The following is a 5,889-nucleotide window of genomic DNA, read 5'->3' as shown; positions in this document are numbered from 1 at the left end:
TGAGTACTTATCTAAAAAGATTACCTTTGGCTGGAGGTGAGCTGCACTGAAACTTTACAACAAAATGTCTCTGGACAAGGAGAGTGAGAGAAGAGAAACAGAAGGACACTAATTCATCTGTAATTTACTGTTGGTAAGCCTAGCAGTAAAGAGACATTGGTCAATTGCTCTGACCCTGATGAATTTATAGACTGAGATCGTTGTCATTTATGCTTGCAGATGTTAACTGGAAAAGTTATATATGCATAAACCTTTTCTTCCTGGATTTGGCAGATATGTATAATTATATTAACATGGTTCTAGCACAAAAAAATTATGCTCTTTGCTGGTTTTAATCTGCTTTTTATTTTTATTTATTTATTTTTTTGGTCTTGTTTTTTTTTAAATAGTTTATTGTCAAAATGGTTTCCATATAACACCCAGTGCTCTTCCCCACAAGTGCCCTCCTCATTACTACCACCTTCCTTCCCCCTCCTGCTCCCCTTTCAATCATCCATTCGTTTTCAGTATTCAATAGTCTCTCATGATTCATGTCCCTCTCTCACCCCAAATCTCTTTTCCCCTTCCCCTCCCTATGGTCCTCTGTTATTTCTGTTAGACCTATGAGTGCAAACATATGGTATCTGTCCTTCTCCGCCTGACTTATTTCACTTAGCATGACACCCTCTAGGTCCATCCACTTTGCTACAAATGGCCAGATTTCATTCTTTCTCATTGCCATGTAGCACTCCATTGTATATATATACCACATCTTGATCCATTCATCAGGTGATGGACATTTAGGCTCTTTCCATGATTTACCTATTGTAGAAACTGCCGCTATGAACATTGGGGTACATGTGCCCTTATGTATCAGCACTTCTGTATCCCTTGGGTAAATCCCTAGCAGTGCTATTGCTGGGTCACAAAGGGCTATTGATAGTTTTTTGAGGAATCTCCATACTGTTTTCCAGAGTGGCTGCACCAGTTTACATTTCCACCAACAGTGGAGGAGGGTGCCCATCTCTCCACATCCTCACCAGCATCAATATTCCCTTATATGTTCATTTTAGCCACTCTGACTGGCATGAGGTGGTATCTCAGTGTGGTTTTGATTTGTATTTCCCTGATGATGAGTGATGCTGAGGATCATTTCACATGTCTGTTGGCCATCTGGATGTCCTCTTTGGAGAAGTTTCTGTTCATGTCTTATGCCCCTTTTTTCACTGGATTATTCATTTTTCAGGTGTGGAGTTTGGTGAGTTCCTTGTAGATTTTGGATACTACCCCTTTATCTCATATGCCATTTGCAACTATCTTATCCCAATCTGTCGGTTGCCTATTAGTTTTCTTGATTGTTTCCTTTGCCGTGCAGAAGCTTTTTATCTTGACGAGGTCCCAATAGTTCATTTTTATTTTTGATTCCCTTGCCTTTGGGGATGCATCGAGTAGGAAATTGCTGCAGTTGAGGTCAAGGAGGCTGTTTACTATATTCTCCTCAAGGTTTTTTATGGTTTCCTGTCTCACATTCAGGTCCTTTATACATTTTGAGTTTATTCTTGTGTATGGTGTAAGAAAGTAGTCTAGTTTCACTCTTCTGCATGTTGCTGTCCAATTCTCCCAGACCATTTGTTAAAGAGGCTGTCTTTTTTTCCTTGGATACTCTTTCCTGCTTTGTCAAAGATTAATTGGCTACACATTTGTGGGTCAAATTCTGGGTTCTCTATTCCACTCTACTGGTCTCTGTGTCAGTTTTTTGTAACAATACCATATAGTCTTGATGATTAAAGCTTGGTAGTAGAGGCTAAAGTCTGGTATTGTGATATCTCCTCTGTTGGATTTCTTGAATATTACGTTGGCTATTCAGGGTCTTTTGTGGTTCCCTACAAATTTTAGGGTTGTTTGTTCTAACTTTGAGAAGAATGCTGGTGCAATTTTGATGGGGATTGCATTGAATGTATAGATTGAGTTGGATAGTAATGACATTTAAAAATGTTTATTCTTCCAATCCATGAAAATGGAATGTTTTTCCATTTCTTGGTGTCTTCCTCAATTTCTTTCATAAGTTTCTTATAGTTTTCATCATATATGTCTTTTACATCCTTAGTTAAGTTTATTCCTAGGTATTTCATGGTTTTTTCATGCAATTGTGAATGGAATCAGTTTCTTGATTTCTCTATCCATTGCTTCATTATTGGTGTATAGGAATAAACCGATTTCTGTACATTGATGTCAAACCCTGCAACTTTACTGAATTCATAGATCAGTTGTAGAAGGCTTCTGGTGGAGTCGATCGGGTTTTACATGTAGAGTATATGTCATCTGCAAAAAGTGAAAATTTGACTTCTTCTTTGCCAATTCTGATGTCTTTTATTTCTTTTCATTGTCTGATTGCTGAAGCTAGGACTTTCCACACTATGTTAAACAACAGTGGTAAGAGTGGACACCCCTGTCGTGTTCCTGATCTCAGGGGGAAATCTCTGTTTTTCCCCATTGAGGGTGATATTAGCCACGGACTTTTCATAAATTGCTTTTATAATGTTTAAGTAGTTCCACCTATTCTGACTTTCTCAAGGGTTTTTATTTAAGAAAGGGCACTATATTTTCTCAAATGCTTTTTCTGCATCTATCAACAGGATCATGTGGTTTTTATCTTTTCTTTTGTTAATGTGATATATCACATTGATGGATATGCAGATATTGAACCAGCCCTATAACCCAGGTATGAATCACACTGGATCATGGTAGATAATTCTCTTATATGCTGTTGAATTTGATTTGCTAGTATCTTGTTGAATATTTTTCCATCTGTATTCATTAAGGATATTTGTCTGTATTACTTTTTTTTCTCATCTCTGTCTAATTTGTGAATAAAAGTGATGCTGACTTCATAGAATGAGTTTGGGAGTTTTCCTTCTAATTCTATTCTTTGGAATAGTTTGGGAAGAATGGGTATTAGCTCTGCTCTAAATGTCTGGTAGAATTCTCCAGGGAAGCCATTTGGCCCTGGGCTCAGTTTTTTTGAACATTTTTGATAATAGATTTGGTTTCTCCACTGGTTATCAGTCTGTTCATACTTTCTTCTCGTTTGAATTTTGGTAGTGCATGTATGTTTAGGAATTTGTCCATTTCTTCTAGATTGTGCAGTTTTTTGGTGAATAGTTTTTCATAGTAATCTCTAATGATTGCTTGTATTTCTAATGATTGGTTGTAATAGATTCATTTTTATTCATGGTTTTGTCTACTTGGGTGTTCTCTTCTTTTCTTTTTAAGGAGCCTGGCTAGAGGTTTATCAATTTTGTTTATTTATTCAAAGAACCAACTCTTGGTTTCATTGATCAGCTCGACAGTTCTGTTGGATTCTATATTATTTATTTCTGCTCTAGTCTTTATTATTTCTTTTCTTCTGCTGGGTTTGGGGTGTTTTCGCTGCTCCCCTTCTATTTCCATTACGTGCTCTGTTAGATTTTGAATGTGCACTTTTTCTAGTTTGTTGAGATTGGCCTGGATTGCAATATACTTTCCTCTTAGGACTGCCTTTGCTGCATCCCAGAGAGTTTGGTTTGTTGTATTTTCGTTTTTATTTGTTTCCATATATTTTTTAATTTCTCCTCTAGTTGCCTGATTAGCCCAATCATTCTTTACTAGGGTGGTTTTTGACCTCCACAATTTTGGATGTTTTCCAGACTTTTTCCTGTGATTCATCTCAAGTTTCATAGTATTGTGATCTGAAAGTGTGCATGGTAGGATCTCAGTTTATTTTATTTATGAAGGGCTGCTTTATGTCCCAGTATGTGATCTATCTTGGAGAATGTGCCATGTGTACTTGAGAAGAAGGTGAATTTCCTAACTTCAGGATGCAGAGTTCTATATATATCTATCAATTCCATCTGTTTCAATGTGTCATTCAGGTCCATTGTTTCCTTTTTTAAAAAATAGTTTATTGTCAAATTGGTTTTTATATAACACCCAGTGTCTCTCCCCACAAGTGCCACTGCTCCATGACTGACACCCTCTTCCGCCATCACCCTCCCCCTTCAGCCCTCAGTATTCAATAGTCTCTCATGATTTCTGTCCCTCTCTCTCCCCAACTCCCTTTCCCCCTTCCCCTCCCTAGGGTCCCTGTTATGTTTCTCCTGTTAGACCTATGAGTGCAAACATATGAGATCTGTCCTTCTCCACCCGACTTATATCACTTAGCATGACACCTTCGAGGTGCATCCACTTTGCTACAAATGGCCATATTTCATTATATATGTGTGTGTGTGTGTGTGTGTGTGTGTGTGTGTGTGTGTGTGTGTATAATCTCCACACCACATCTTCTTGATGCATTCATCAGGCAATGGACATTTAGGCTCTTTCCATGATTTGCCTATTGTAGAATGTGCTGCTGTGAACACGGGTTCATGTGCCCCTATGCGTTCGCACCTCTGTATCCTTTGGGTAAATCCCTAGCAATGCTATTCCTGGGTCATAAGGGAGTTCGACTGATAGTTTTTTGAGGAACCTCCATACTGTTTTCCAGAGTGGCTGCACCAGTTGACATTCCCACCAACAGTGTAAGAAGGTGCCCGTTTCTCCACGTCTTTGCCAGGACCTATATTCTCTTGATTTGTTCATTTTAGCCACTCTGACCAGTGTGAGGTGGGACCTCAGTGTGGTTTTGATTTCTATTTCCCTGATGATGAGTGACGTTGACCATCGATTCATGTGCCTGATGTTCTCTTTGGAGAAGTGTCTGTTCAGATCTTCTGCCCATTTCCTCACTGGATTATTCATTTTTCATGCATGGACTTTAGTGTGTTTCTTGTAGATTTTAGATACTAGCCCTTTATCCAATATGCCATTTGCCACTATCTTTTCCCATTCTGTTGGTTTGTTTGCTTGTGTGTTTTGTCTCTTTGTGTGTTTTTGTTACCAGTTTATTTGTTTGTTTCCTTTTATAGGGCTACTTCAAAGAACATACCAAAAGCACACCTGGTGGAGGGTCCAAAACATCACTATGAGTAGGGAAATAAAATAATCAAAGTCACGACAACAGAGAGCATGTAACACTCTCCAAAAAACACCTCCTGAAGGGCCAGGCTCTAGACAGCATAAAAGCACCCTAAATATCACAGTACCCGCTGCTGAAGAGCACATAACAGGCTTTTAAAACTTACAAGGGACAGGAAATTAGCCAAAATGATGGAACAGAAGAATTCTTCTCAAAAGACTCCAGCTACCTTTAAGCAGAGACAGCCTCATGCATCGGTCCTCACTTAAGTTTTCAAAAGAGATCATGGGACTGGTGTTGCTTCTGCCCAGACGACTGGTCTGGGTGGAAGCCTAATACTAGCTGTGGCTGTCTCCCCCATGGGGCCTTGAATCCCAGATCCAGGAAAACCTCAATACCTGGGACCAGAAGTGGTGCAGGGAAAAATCAGCGTGAAGTACGGAGCACCACCTTGCCATGTCTTCAGCCTGCATGCTGTCGCAGTGTGGGGGAAGGAGGTCCCCCTGAGTGAGAGATGGTTCCCTGAACCCCATTGCAAACCCCTGCCAGCGACTTGCCATGCACCATAAACTCAGTCCTCTGGGCAGACGCTTTTTATGCATGGGTGATCGGTTGCTGGAGCCTCCTGGACTCTAACCCTAACCATGGCCACGGATCTACAGCTCACCCTAATTCTAAGCTGACCCCAGTGTCTCACCAGCACCTTTCACCTGAACCAGCCCCTCCCATCGGCCCTCCCTCCAGTCCTCAAGGGAGATCACAAGAAAGGTGTTGTTTCTGCCCTGGTGACTTCCCTGAGTGGAACCCTAACCCTAGCTGAGGCTCTGTCCCATATGAGGCCCCAGCCATGGGTTCAAGAAAAGCTGAGGCCCCAACCCCAGAAGTTGCACAGGGTGAATCGGCTTGACATAGAG

Source organism: Suricata suricatta, chromosome 13 (assembly GCF_006229205.1).
Source record: "Suricata suricatta isolate VVHF042 chromosome 13, meerkat_22Aug2017_6uvM2_HiC, whole genome shotgun sequence".
NCBI classification, from domain to species: Eukaryota; Metazoa; Chordata; class Mammalia; order Carnivora; family Herpestidae; genus Suricata; species Suricata suricatta.
Note: the sequence above shows the minus strand (reverse complement) of the source record.